General features: G+C 35.8%; 1 protein-coding gene across 1 annotated transcript in view; it reads right to left on the bottom strand.

The window, feature by feature from the left end:
• Positions 1–2,395: 2,395 nt before the first annotated feature.
• Positions 2,396–15,450, bottom strand: part of LOC150101714 (uncharacterized) — a 70,009-nt gene continuing 56,954 nt past the window's right edge. Inside the window, exon 5 of the transcript XR_016549082.1 lies at positions 2,396–2,459. The gene's annotated coding sequence lies outside the window, so the exon portion shown is untranslated. The remainder of the gene's footprint in view (positions 2,460–15,450) is intronic.

Here is a 15,450-nt window from a genome sequence, read left to right on the forward strand (position 1 = left end):
GATCTACCATTCACAAAACCATTCTGTCCCCCATACAGTATGTCATTTTCATCAATCCATTCCTGTATTTTTCCCTTGACTACTTTCTCCAAGACCTTGACAACGACTCCTGATATGCTAATCGGTCGGTAATTTCCAACAGTAGTCTCGGATCCTCCTTTATGCAGTGAACTATTTTCCCCGCTTTCCACCTCTTCAGGACTAAACCAGACCCGAGACTCAGATTAAACAATATGGTCAAGGGTACTGACAATTCTTTAGCCGCTTCACGTAAGACCCCGTGCTGATATACCATCCAATCCCACAGATGTATTCACATTAAGGTTCTGTAATAGACTATTCACCTCTATTTCATTCACCACAATTCCCATATAAACTAATGGTTCCTTCATTCCTTCAATGTCACCACCTGGATGATATACTCTTGCAAAGTGCTCGTTCAGTAATTCCACTATATCGACTGATTCGGTGACCTCCCTACCATCGGCATTCCTTAAAATCATTCTGCCATGTACAGGTTTTCTTTTACTTGCAGCATATTGAAAGAACTGTTTGGGATTCTCTTTAGCTTGCATGGCTAATTTCCTTTCATAATCCGCCTTTGCTTTTTTTACCACACTCGTTACCCATCTGGCCTGCGATTTATACCATTTATGTGCCTGCAGATCACTTTTCTCTTTAAATTTCCTCCACAGTTCTTTCTTTTTTTTGCAGCTCAAACTTAATGGTGTTATTCATCGATTTAACCCCTACGTGATTTACTATTCGGACTCTAGGTATACAGTCCACCATGACCTCCTGCAAATGCTCCTTGACCACTTCTCATGCCTTATCAACATCCAGCCTTTGCAGTTTTACATGCCATGGCACTGAACCAAGCAATCTCCTAAGCTTGTCATACTTGCCAGCATGGCAATTCCACATGTACCCTGTCTTAATCGAAAATTTCATACATTTAGCCTCCTCCCGGGTCAAGACCCTATGATCACTCTCACCAATAGGTGGCAACATGGTCATATGCATTACGGTCAAATTCTCAAGGTCAAACACCCTTCTCTCAGTAACTGAATAAAATCCAGTTCCTTCCTCACATGTGTCCTCTCCTCTTTCCAATCAATGTTACTATAGTTGAAATCTCCCATAATAATTACCCTCCTTCTACTCATTTCACCAATTTGCCTATGCATACTATCTGCACATCTATTCCATCACCTTGTCTATAGCAGCACCCAACTGTACATTTTGTTCTGTTAGTCTCAATCTCACACCAAATAGCCTCAAATGAGCTCCTTTCACTATCCTGCAATACAAGTTCTATTCTCCTTGGTTGCAGTTCATCAGCTATCATCAATAACACTCCTCTCTCCCCCCCTCCCATTTTATTCTCTCTGTCCCTCCTGAACACACTATACATTCTGTCCCACTAAATATATCATCTTCTGTCATCTATGTTTATCTAATGACAATAACCTGTGGTCAGGAAGAGCCAAAGAAGGCCAAAAAATTCTTCCTTCTTGTTCCTAATACTCCTGGCATTATACATGAAATGCAGCGGTCCATTTGTCCCGCCCCTATCTTGATGCGTTATACTAACTATCCCATTCTGATTTCCTGCCCTTCGTACTGGCTCGGGTTCATACTGCCTCACTGATGTCTGTATATCCATTTTCTTCTCTCCTTAATAGTTCTAGTTTCCCTGATTTTGCACATCCACTCTCACTTCATTCAGCAACACTTTTTCCAGTCTTCGCACACCAAATCCATTCAAATGTAAGCCATCCATCTTGTACAAATCCTTTCGCCCATCAAATTCACTCCACACCACACCATCTGCATAACCTGCGCATAAAGTTATTTGTGATTATGGCCCTCCTAAATAAACTCCTCTCTGTCATATCGCGGCAACAGACTCACTATCCTAACTCTATCGCTCTTTTCTTTCGCTATCTCTAATAATTCCTTTAAGTCCTCTCATATTAAATTTATCTCCTTTTAAATCAGTTGTTCTCTCTACGACTATCATATCTCTCACCAAAAAATAAGTAACATTTGTTATGTAAAAATCTTTTATGGTACATATTTACAAAAGGTGTTAGTATTGGGAGATGGAAATCTAGATTTCTTCAAGATAAAAAGTTTATGAGAAGAAAAAATAAATATTTAAGAAACTGCTTACAGTCATCGTTATTTTTTCTTTCAGATAATGGAAACATTTAAAATTATTACGCTTGTGCAAACATCTGAATTCCTCTATATGCTCTACAATTTTCAGTGCAGTACAGTACTGTACTTTTTTTGCTTATTCTATCCTGTTCCACATTTTAGGTGGTTTTCTTCAAGTATTCTTATTCATAAAGAAATCACACACTCTTTTCATTGTTTAAATTTGAACAGGCCAAGTCCAACCAGCATAATAAAATAAGCAGTGCAGCTCTTTCAACTTTTCCCCAATGCCATTCCTGTAATAGATAAAAAGAAACAAATAATGGTATTGTTAGCATCATCTTTTGAGCAATTAACTATTTTCCAACAGATTTTACTGCTAAGAGTGTTTTAAAATAGGAGAAAATTTAATCACTTAACTGATGAATATTTAATATCAGCATGTTCCTTTTCAGATGTTTTATACTGCGAGTAAGAAACACAGTAAAATTCATCCATTTTTTGAGTTCTCTATAAAATAGTTATATATTTATTTACACCCACTAGAAGAGTGCTTCCCAAACTTATGAATGTAAAGGCCCCTTTGGAAAAATTAAAATATTTCACGCCCCCCCCCCCCAATCAAAAAAATCGTAATACAGACATATATTATTATAATATTTTTTGTATTTATATTCAATACAAAACATACACAGCGAATATTGCAAAAATCAAATGCAAATATTGCATTTTTAGCATCTTGCATACAAATTTGACATGGCACACTTAGTCTTAAAACATTTTAAATTTGTTTTCATTATTTCACAGCCCCCTCAACAAAACTAACGGCACCCAATGGGGCCGCGACCCAGAATTTGGGAAGCACTTCACTAGAAGATTCAAGTATAACTATGGTAATATATTAAAGAAAATATTATTTTGCAATTAAAACTGAATTTTATGTTTAGGTAGTCAAATCCTATTAAAATTTTATGACTAGTGGAAATTCATTATTTAATAGTATTTTATAAATTCTGTGGAGCTAGTGAGGAGTGGGATTGTGGAAGCTTTGTTCTATTTGTACAACTGTGTTATAAGATAAAATGTCAAAAGCTGATTAAAAATCAGAATAATTTTTTTACTTCATAATTTCTATTGTATTGATAGAGAAGTGTTTTTTTTTTAATGTTAATCCGTAATGGGGGGGGGGGATTCTAGTTGAAACGATTAGTGGGTTTAGTTCAGGCTTTTGTAGTTTTAATAATAAAACTGTGCTCATAAAATACAAGTGAAATAGATAACATTTTCTAGTGTCATATTGAGTAAAAATAATGTCGGCTTCGAATTGATATACTCAAATTAATTGTTAATGCTTATCTTGAATCTCCTGTGAATAGAATAATTATTAAAATACCATTGCAGAAAAACACAAAGAAAAATTCTGATAAACGCTAAAACACTGATGGCTTTTCAATTATCCTATTAATGAGTTCGTGATCTGTGATTAATTTTATTTTATTTTTTCCTTCTTTAAATGCTTGCTTATTCTTGGATATTTAACAAAATAGTTACAAAAAATCTCTTTAAAAAAAATAAATAAAACCTGCTTACGATCATTTAAGAGTAGAAGACATTGTAATACAAAGTTTCACTTAGTTATGCATTTCTGCTGACTGGAGTGTCTCCATTATATTTAAATTTGCTAAGCATGATGCTTTCTGGTTCTTGCACTGTCAGAGGCAAGCAAAAATTCAATTTCAAATATTCAAAATTAAGTGCCTCCAACATACAGTCATCCCTCGACTTATGTCCGTTCGAGTTATGTTCTTTCGAAGATACGTCCGTGATTCTATAAGGGAATAAATAACATTTTGGGCTATACTTTCTAACAAGATGCAAGCGAGCATAAGGTAAAGCATGCACAATGGCAACAGCACTTTCAGCAGCAACCTCCCTCAGCATTTGGCACATGTCTTCAACATTTCCTCTGTTGATTTTATGTTTGAGAAATGAGTTATTTGTGTATTTGTCGTTAAATATTTTGTGCAACATGACCTCTACACGCACAATCAAAAAACCTTGCGAAGATTCACAGAAAAAGAGATGAGCAATTGATCTTGAAACGAAGTTGCAAGTTATAAAGCAACATGAAGCTGGTAAGCCTGTCAGTGTGATTGCACGACTTCGGATGGTCTCATTCTACAGTGACGACCACCATTTTGAAAAATAAGGATAAAATCGTAGATTCTGTGGAAGGATCTGCTTCCATTAAATCGACGATAGTGACGAAGCAACGACAAGGTCCTATCGGTGATATGGAAAAGCTACTTGCATCATGGATAGAGGACCTGAACCAAAAGCGCATACCCCCCTTAGCACTGTGACTATAACCGCTAAGGCACTACGTTTCTTCAACATGTTGAAGGAGAAAGCACAACCCGATTATCACTACTAATTCAACACTGCTTCTGGTTGGTTCATGAGATTCACTCAGCATTTTGCGCTTCATAGTGTGAAAATGTATGGGAATCTGCATGTGCTGAGAAGGCTGCCAGGAGTTTGTGGAAAAATTGGATAAAATTATTACGAAGGAAAATTATTTGCCACAGCAAATATTTAATATGGATGAGACGTCCTTATTTTGGAAAAAAATGCCCGAACAGACATTCATCCACAAAAAGCTAAAATCTATGCCTAGTTTCAAAGCTCTTAATGCCCGTATTGTGATTTTGTTATAGGTGTGGCTGGATATAAACTGAAACCAATTGTGATATGGCACAGCGAGAATCCACGAATCTTCAAAAACATTAGGAAGCATATTCAGAGTTCATTATCAAAGCAATAAGAAGTTGTGGATGCCTTAATCAGTTGTTATGCAAGTGAAATAAAAAGCTATTGTGTGAAAGAAAATGTAGAATTTAAAATTTTATTAATTCTAGATAATACTCCAGGTCATCCGTCTTGTATGTCTTATAGCGGTGATCTTCACCAAGTTCAAGGTCATGTTTTCATTGATCCAATCAGGGAGTTTTTGTAGTGTTTAAGGCTTATTATCTACAGAGAACTTTTTCACAAGCCATTTCTGCTACTGAAGGAAATGACTAGACTCTCATGCAATTCTGGAAAACATTCAATATTTATCATGCTATTAAAAATATTGCTGTTGCTTGGGACGAAGTGACCTCTCAATGTATGAGTGGCATATGGAAAAACACATTAAAAAGGTTTGTGCATGATTTTGGAAGTTTGTAATAGCGGGCCTAGCAAACAATCTAAATCTCGAAGTGAATGATGAAGACATACAACTCCTATAGAGTTGAATTAAGTTGGTCGAACTGCAGGAACAACTGTTGCAGAAGAGGAAAAACGAGAAAAGGAAGAGATAGTTAAACAATTTACAGTGAAAGGTCTTGCAGAAATGTTCTTTGCATTTAGTGATGTTCTCAAAATGGCTGAAGACATGGACCCCAATGTTGAACGCTATTTAATAATAGAAAAGAAAGTAGATGATGCGTTTGCTTGCTATGAACAGATTTATGAAAGGAAGAAGAGGAATAAGTAAAGAACATTGGACATTTTCATCAAAAAAACAAAGGTTACACCAGAAGAGCCACAGCCTGATCATTCACACAGGGAAGGTAATGAAGATATGATTGTGGAGGAAGATTTGAGTGATTATTCTCTTGTTTTATAGTGGCAGTAACACACAGTACAGTTTTATAATAAGGTTTAAAAATTAAAATGACAGTATGCTTATTATGGTTAAGTCCCTAACCCCTATAACTCTGCTGATTTAATGTATCGACTTACGTCCTGCCCAATGGAACGGAACCCGGACGTAAGTCAAGGGGTGACTATTTAAATTTGCTAAGCATGATGCTTTCTGGTTCTTGCACTGTCAGAGGCAAGTAAAAATTCAATATCAAATATTCAAAATTAAGCCTAGGTTCCTGTTAGATATTTCAGTGACTTGTTTGAAAGTAACATTTTGTATTTGACTTGTTAAATAATTAACAAATAATCATGTACATGCGATTGTCAAGTAACAGACCTAAAATTCTGTATATTTGCCGAATAGTATCGAAGTTTATCAGTTTTATGTTTGAAAAGTAACAAGCGCATCTGCTGTTTTCCTAGAAGGAATTTTAATTTTTTCTTTCTTTCTTTTATATATATATATATATAAAAGAACAACAAAAAACATTAATGGTTGAATTAACATTTTGAATCATTTCCATCTTTCCAAACTACTGGAGAAAGGTCAGCCTCTCCCAAAAAATATGAGGATGCTCTAGCTTCTTTCTCCCATTGCCCTCCCTTCTCTGTTTTTAAACTCAAAATTCCATTGAATATAATATTTCCATTTAGGTTTTACAACTAGTTGTATATATAAATATTTCACAATAGAATATTTTCCAACAAAAAAATAGATTAATAGAGATTTTGAAACTAAATAATGGTTTCAAAAGTATTAAGTTAATGATGATAATAAATAGTCTATTTGAAGTAATGAGTTATATTAGTAAAATAAAAAAAGTATGGAATTTTACATAAGGTTGCAAGTATAATATTAATCTCTTTATATCTACTAGTTCCCCAGCTTTTGTGGCCTGCTTTATCAGGATAAAAATAATATAGAAATATATTTCAGAGATTTAAAATATAAACAGCATTAATTATATTATTTAAAATATATCTGTTACTTCCAGCTTCTGGTAAAACACTAATTGGATTGATATAATATATCAAATGCAAGAATCACTGAACTGGTTAAGTATTGTATTTCATATTCCATCTCTGCTAAGTTATTGTTTTTTAAGAGCAGACCACCAGTCATTGAGCATTAAAAGTTGATTCTTGTTACACTATGAATAAATTTTTTCTGATACTTTCAACTTCTGGACATAGTTGTTGTTTGAGACATATAAGGTATTTTGGTTTAGGTCATATCAACTTTCTTTATTCAGCTTGAGGTCAACTTCAGGTGAGGTTCAGAAACTACACAAGTGACAGTGGTCATAGATAGCATTAACATTTTTTTTTTCCCTTTAATCATTAATAGACTGCTTACATTGCACTTGACAAGATATGGGTACAGTCATGCTGGACACTATTTATACTGAAAATAGTGCCCTGCATGACTGCTCAATTCTGATTAATCCTGGGCTGTTCTTGCTTGAAGAAAACCCTTAAAAAAATCTTTCTTTTGAGGATAAGGAAAACGAAATAGATTGGTGGAAATGCATACATCACCAAATCTAGTTAAGTGAAAATGTTAACAATCAAGTTCATATAAATTATTATTAAGAGAGACCTCCAAGGAATCAGGACTCATCGAGGGAGGCCACATATTACCCGCACCAGCTGTTATTCTTGTTCTTGAATTCATTTACACTACCTGCACTCACAACCTCCAATGGCAATCCATTCAAATCACATAACACAGTGAAAAATCTAGCTCTTGCTTCCTTCTTGACAACATTCATTCTCACTTACAAACATGCACTCTTGTTCTTTCCCCTCCCTCCATAAAATGAAAAATTAATTCCATATACTGATATCCTGTATGACCCTTTCAGAAGTCAATCAGATCACCCCTCTTTCTCCTGTTGCTAGTGTCTGCTGTCCACAAATTTCCAATCTGTCTTCATAATCTGTATTCTACAATCCTCATATCATTTTTAACACACACTCTCTCTCTTTCTTTCCACTCTATTGATATGATACAGGAGACCAGACCTGTATACAGTTGTAAAAGTGAAGTCTTATCAATGCCTTGTAAAGAGGCAAAATGTATTCCTTTAAATGTCAACATATGTTTCAGCAATTATTCTCTGAGTTGCATTTGCAATTTTGCTATTATGGTTCTTGAACTTCATCTTCCTTTGCTACTAAAACTCCAAGATCACTAGCTTGATCAGTTTCCTATAGCATAATCCCACCAATATAATATGACATTGAATATCTCATCACACTAAAGTGCATGATTTTATATTTACTAACACTGAACTGATAGCCATTTTCACATGCCCACAATTCCAGCCTATTCTGTTCAGAATGATTCAAAAATCATTCTACAAGTACTGCCTATCTTTCCATCAGCAGCAAATAGCTTTATTCTCCTGTCAGATCATTCCCAGTGTCATGAATGTAAAGACTGAATAACAATGGACCAAAGACTGAACCTTGTGGTACACAACTAGTTACCCTAAATCTTGCAGGCTCACATTCCCCTTTACTGTTTCTTGATATGTCAGTCAGCCATCCTCTTATTGCACTAATAATTTATAATTCAATCCCATATTCTCCAATTTATGCAATAGCCTTCCATGCTATATTTGTCAAAAGCCTAAGCAAAGTTCTAAGGTAAACAAACTGTTTTTGTCCAAATCTTCATTGGCCCAAACTCTCAACCAGTTAAGTTTATCAGTACCGTTGACAGGGTGTAGCATAGAGGCAGCCTGCCTCATGGCACGGCTTAATAAGGGTGTTCGTTCAGCCATATTGCAGTAGTTGCCGTCGCTACACTAACAATTCCTGTTATTGTAGTGTAGCAAGTGCAGAAAGAAGTTTTTCCAAGATTAAACTGATTAAAAATTATTTGCGAACAGTAATGCCCAAGAAAGATTGGTTGGTCTAGCAACTATATATAAAGGCAGACATAGCTTATAATTTAAATTTAGAAGAGTTTATAAACAGTTTTATTGTGCGATATCCCCCGTAGAGCAGACATTTAATTAATATTATTATTCATTTTGCATTAATGTTTCTCTTGTAATAAAAACTAAATGGCAATCGGAGATGTTCTTATATTTTTGTTTATAATCCATCAGGAGCGATATTTAAATGTTTGCCTCAGGGGACAATCTAATCTGGCAATGGCCCTGTTATTTATGTTATGTTACACACACACACACAGGGTTATTCAAAATGAAGGAGCAGATTGTACTTTGTGCTTGTTTATGAATTCTTTATTTTCAGCAATATAAGCAAGAATTATACATCGCCTCACAGGAAAATTGTCAGATATTCAGGCACTATGTATGCACCTCCTGTGATATGACACACATTAAATCAATAGTTCATTTCTTCCAAGACTCTTTGTAACTGGTCTACAGTTATTGAATTCACTGCTGCTACAATTCAATGCCAAAGTTCTTGTATTGTGATGGATATGGGTGGCATGTAAACAGTATCTTTAACGAATCCCCAAAGATAAAAATCACAAGTAATCGTGTCTAAGGACCTTGATGGCCACAGCACAAGATCATCTGTCCCACTTCAATCTATTGAGCAGTTAGGAAGAGTTGCGTTGAGATAATTGCAGACATTATGGTGAAAGTGAGGCAGCACCCTATTTTGCATGAAAATGAAGTCAACAGAGTTGTTTTATCGAGGTATGTTTGTAACATACCTCGATATGTTACAAACCAAATTTGTAACATATCGAGGTATGACATCCCAGTTACTGTCGCCTTGGTTTAAAATAAATAAATAAATTTTCCTGCAAGAAATGACACAAAACATGTTCACTTTTGATGAGTTTCTTTCATGTTCAATGTTTGCACATAAATGTTCTGCCCCCACCATATTCTCACGTTATGACGATTCGCTTCATCACTTAAGCAAAAAGTGATTATCATAAAAAATGAGTCTTGCTGTGAAAGCATCGTCATGCAACAGTTTTTATGCAAAAGTATAACCTTTTTTCTTTGTCCCAGGTGTGTAGTGCCTGAATTAACTACAACTTGTAGCCTTTCACGTGCAGTCTTCTGAGAACATATTGTTGTTCGAGGAATTTCTAATTCCTTGCTTGCATGGCTGTGGATTTTCTTGGGCTGCATACAAATATTTGTTGAATTTTTTTCAACATTAACTTCAGAAATGCATGGTTGACCTAGACTTTTTCCTTTACAGATGCATTCCTCTTCTTGAAATTTTTTTTGTACTATGAGTAAATCTGCTTATGATCAATCTTTCTTAAACTGAGTGTGGAATTTATGTTGAACCGTAATTACATAATTACACTTTGCAAATTCGATAATACAAAACGCTTTCTCCCGTGGAGATGCCATTTTTGTTAACTCTTTGATCAAACGACTGAAGGATCTTTTTGTTTCAAGCTTACAGCACACTCTAATAGCAAGAGTGCTAAAATAGGATATGGGGGAAAAGTAAACTCTCATAATTTTCCTATCAGGTTATGCATAACACGTGTTTGTATCCCTGGAAATAAACATTTCACAAACAAGTACAATCTGCTCCTTCATTTTGAGTCTTCTTCTTTCACTACGCGTTATTCCCGCTTCCTATGCAGGGTCCGCGTGTTACTTAGATGCGACTTCTTGTTAGTACCACTCCCAACCAACCTGCCACTGGGGGGGGGTATTTTTGACTGTAGAGGCGTATTCACAGGGCGGCCAGTTTGCAGGACGAAAAATGCCAGATAAACTGGTGGAAAAAACCTACTGCCTGTGCCCAAGACCGGTTAACTTGGCTATGGCCGAGGAAGATCCTCACGTCTTCGACAGGATTCGAACCTGGGACACTCCTTCCCCAGGCATATGGTTGCGGTGCTCAAAGCCACTAGGTTAACCGTGCAAACTTGCTCTTCATTTTGAGTAATCCTATATATATGTATATCGGGCTCAGGGTGTGTGATGCATATCCATGGAATAATAATAGCACCGATATATTTATTCTTGTTAAAGACTCCCCTAATTGTTTCCTGGCTTTGCTTGATTCCTAGAATATAGTAATGCTTCATGAAGACACTTTTTGACATGTAAACATTGCATCACATTTGCGTTAATGGCCAGATGTGCAGTCAAAAATATGGATACCTTTGAGCTTTTGAATAGTACAGATGGCACAGGGTCAATTCTTAGCATTCCAGTGGTTTTAAACTGCCCAGAAGGCAAGGCAGGGTGTGTGTGCTGAGACAATAGCACCCAGAAATCAGTGGCTGTGATTGGTTATTGTCAACCAATCCAGTTGAACAGTGCCGTGAGTTGCTGTTTTTTGTTTTCTGAGTTTGACTGGCATGTTTAGGACACTGATGTAGACAAGTTTTTAATATATAATTTTCTGTAATTAAAATTTATGACTTTCTTTGCCCATATTTATAATGGGGGAAACAGTGTTGATGATCTACTGAATGTCCTGTTCTACCACAGCTTTTGCAGATTGTATGACTATGATTATAGTCAAATGAGGTTGGAACTTATGTATAAATAGGTAAGTAAAACGAGTTATTTCAGCCTTTCTTTGGTTTAATCCCGAAAAATAATAATTTCCCACATGATTTGCTTTTTCTGATTTCTGCGGTATTATATGGCTGTATTTCAAAATTCAGATTATATGTGTCTACTTTAGTATTTGCGAATGATAATCTGATCTCAATACGAAGCATAAACCCTTTGTGCTTTTCACATAAATGGCATGCTTGAAGCATAGCTATTGTTTATTTGAACTTTATGCTTTCGTATTTAAAATTATATTAATTGATAAATTAAAGTATCAAAGTTATCCTACAATTAATTACATTGGATCAATTAAGATGAGCACTAATGTGCTATGCACTCTTTAAAACTTTCATACATCAATTAAAATGCAATCATACAGTCAAACTGACATGAATTTTGTAGTGTGACTTGCATAAGCCACACAACGCACGCCCAGCCGAAATGGGCATGCGATGCCACTGATATATTTTTTTTTGGGGGGGGGGGTAATTATCATGAGCACACACACTATGGGTATCCAAGTTCTACCTAGTCTAACCATAAATACTGTTACAACTGGAACAGCATATACAAACCACATGTATAGCATGCATATATCAGCACTCGATGTTTAAAATGTCCTTCTTTTGCATTCACACATGCCCAAAGTCTCTGAGGCCACATATCGATGGCAGCGCATACAATGGAGATGTAAGCTTGTTCCAAATCCACCTTCAGGCTGGCGATGTTGGGATGTCATTTCTTTTAGGCTACTCTCTCAAGCTCCGACAATTTAAATTCCATTGGATTCAGCTCAGGACTTCCAGGCAGCAAATCAGATGGTGATATGTGGTTGGGCACATTCACTTTCAACTACTGTTGCAGTCCTCACCTTGTATGCAGGAGCTGATTCCTGTTGGAGGGTCCACTGCCTACCGTTAAACAAGGTGTTGTTCAGGGCCCTTACCACAGGTTCCAGCCCTCACTTTGGTAGAGGTTTTGATCTTTTTCTTGCAGGAATGCAACTTAGATACCCCTGATGTCTCTCCCTGCCCCACCAAACCATCACTGACATGGGATGATGACCTCTCTGAACCCTGAACAGTTGCACGGCACATGCTATGGCATGTGCCGTGCAACTGTCCAGGGCATATACCCAATTGTTTTGGAAGTTAAACGACTCTTCAATGGTGAAAATCTCATCTGTGAAGAGAATATCTCTGTTTCATTTGTGTACTGCCAGAGAAGTACCTTTGATTTTATCACCCTCTGCTGTATAAGTTGTGGAGTTAGGAAGGGTCCAGTAGAACAAGGATAGGCTTTCATCTCTCACAATATCACTTTCTGCATTTCTCACAGGATTGCAGTAGAGGTGTGCCCTCACATGGTGTTGCATTCTAATGCAGCATAGTTGACCTGTTCTTTGGCAGTCAGTATGTCTTCTGTATCATTATAATGGTTAATTATAAATTAATTATTTATAACCAATACACAAACATCCTACTGATCCTGAATGTTTTAGTGTGTTGAAAATAACAGGCAGCTGCATTCCAACCTTGTGAGGTGCTATTGCAGCTACATTATTTTCATAATCTCCACATTGCATGTTAGCCTGTACAGCTAGACAACTCTCTACTGATAAACAAGCAAATGTTCACTGTGCATGATGGAACCAGGCTTGCACAATTCTGTGGGCAGTGCAGATGGAGGGGGGGGGGGTCAATAGTATTTATGGCAAAACTGTTTATAGAACTTTCCATCTGTTAAGACTTAGTGCTTGGAGGACATAGTGTTGGAGTTTTAATAATGGAATATTGACAGTACTAGGAATGATTTAAAAACTATTTTAATTGTACCACTATTTCACCTATCACTGAGACATCTTCAGAAATTACAACTAACAATTGTAATACACACGCACAAAGGCAACACAATACTGAGTGAAACGTGTGGCTGTGACTAGACTTTTATCTAGGTGGTGTGTCCTCTATAGGCATTTGCAAGAGTTGTAAATTGGGATCTCTAAGGATTAATGTTTCCCAAATTTTGGGAACTTTTTTGCAACCATATTTGTTTAAATTTGATTGATTTACAGCCTAGGCCTCCTATAAATGCCCACAGAGAGTGCTAGATAGGAATCTAGAGTCATCTTCAGGGATTACAGTTAACAATTGTAAACATAGGAATCTATGACTCTAGATTCCTATGTTTGCAATTGTTAACTGTAATCTCTGAAGATGTCTTGTTGACAGATGAAATATTGGAAGCATTAAAAATAGTTTTTAATCTTCCTAGTGCTGTCAATACTCCATTAAATCTCTAACATGATGATTTATAGAACTTTCTTCTGTGGAAATGTTAAAAAAACATGTCACTGAAGTATGTCTGTGGAGCAGTTTATATCATAAAGCAACGGTGTTCCTGCCATGTGGAATGGGTGAGGCAAAGAGAATGTGTTGATATTAGGAATTAACCAGCTTGCCTGCTTTACCAGATGAAAAACCTGAATTTTTTTGGAGGTGAAATTGGTTAACTTGCCTTCAGTTGAAAAGTCTCCTTATACAGATTCTTAACATCCTAGACAGGATTCTGAGATCTTTACAACTAAAGGGCATCAGTATCGAAGGAGCTTATAGAAGCTCTAGGCAGGGAAAGATATAAGCTTTGATATAGTTGCTGACTTAGCAGTGAAGTTAGTTTTTCAACTGAAGGCAAGCTAGCTAGCCTGAAAAGTCCTTTTAAATATCTTTCTTGTAGTATGAAAAGAATGTTTTGGTTGTTTTGAATTAATGCCAAAGCAACTTAGGCTCTGGAGCCAGTTATATTTGAACTCCATGTGTTCTGGGGGGGGACCACTTCTAAGAGGAAAAACCCTGCTATCCTCCATATGTGACTGGCTAAAATCTTTAGGTCTTTCTAACCATTAGATTTTGTTCCCACTTAAGTCCACTGTGAAATATTTCATAGTGGACTTTTATAAGTATTTTTATGGCTCTGCTCTGTCAGATAGGATTATTATAATTTGATCTTCATTTCATGTTTTAATTGAGATGTAAGTTGATATAATGAACAAGAATAATAAACTCCTTTTTTATGTATAGAACTTTCACCAAATCTGTCATAGGCATCTTCAGTATAATATGAAAAATGGAATATTAGCACAAGTGTACATTACAGAAGTATTAATATTAACAGTGCGGATGTGAAATCACAAACTCTACAGAAGCATGATCTAACTATAAAATTCTAGTGAGGTTTAGTGAAAGGTATAAAAAAATATCATCTGATTCCTGATATGTATCCTCAAGAGATGTTCAGAATACTATGACAGTACCATCTGAAAAGTTTACAATATTACCAACTTCTTATCAACAGCTTCCCTCCAAATTAGTCATCTCTCAGTAGTTCAATTATTTCTTGGTCTTCCTCTGTCTTTTTTCCCTACCATCTTGGCATCAAAAACCTGTTTTGCTAATATTACCTCTCCTATTCCATATAAATGACCATGCCAAAGATTACCTCTATTCACACATGAACTAAAAATGATAAGTTCCTACCTAATATCTTCATTTTTGGAATAATTCTGCCATCAGTTCACTCTCATGATTTTTCTCAGTACTCTGATAATGGTCTAATATGATCAGCTGTTATATTTCTAATCCAGCTCAGATCTGTAAGTTAAAATAGGTTTGGACACTGTCTACTTTTTCATTAATTTCAACATATAAAAAGACAGTATGAAAATAGGCAGGAACATTGTTGTTTCTTAAATTAACATGAAAAACATAGGGAATAAGTCATACTAGTTATTTAAAACCTTAAATAAATAGCATGACTCATTCCTTGTATTTTTCATGTTAATTTAAAGAGACATCTCATAGCATAAGTAGCTCTTAAACAACAGGAACATTGTTAACATCAACTACATCCTGATTGGTGACCTATTGAACAATTAAAACATTCAGCTATTTAGGTACAATTTTTAGTGAAGAGGGCAGATTAAACAGGCAACAGAATGTTTCCATATTTAATTTTCCATCTTCACTAAAAATTATACCTAAATAGCTGAATGTTTTAGCTGTTC

This window comes from Typopeltis vanoorti, chromosome 11 (genome assembly GCF_054136105.1).
Source record: "Typopeltis vanoorti isolate ZY-2024b chromosome 11, IOZ_Tvanoo_1.0, whole genome shotgun sequence".
NCBI lineage: Eukaryota > Metazoa > Arthropoda > Arachnida > Uropygi > Thelyphonidae > Typopeltis > Typopeltis vanoorti.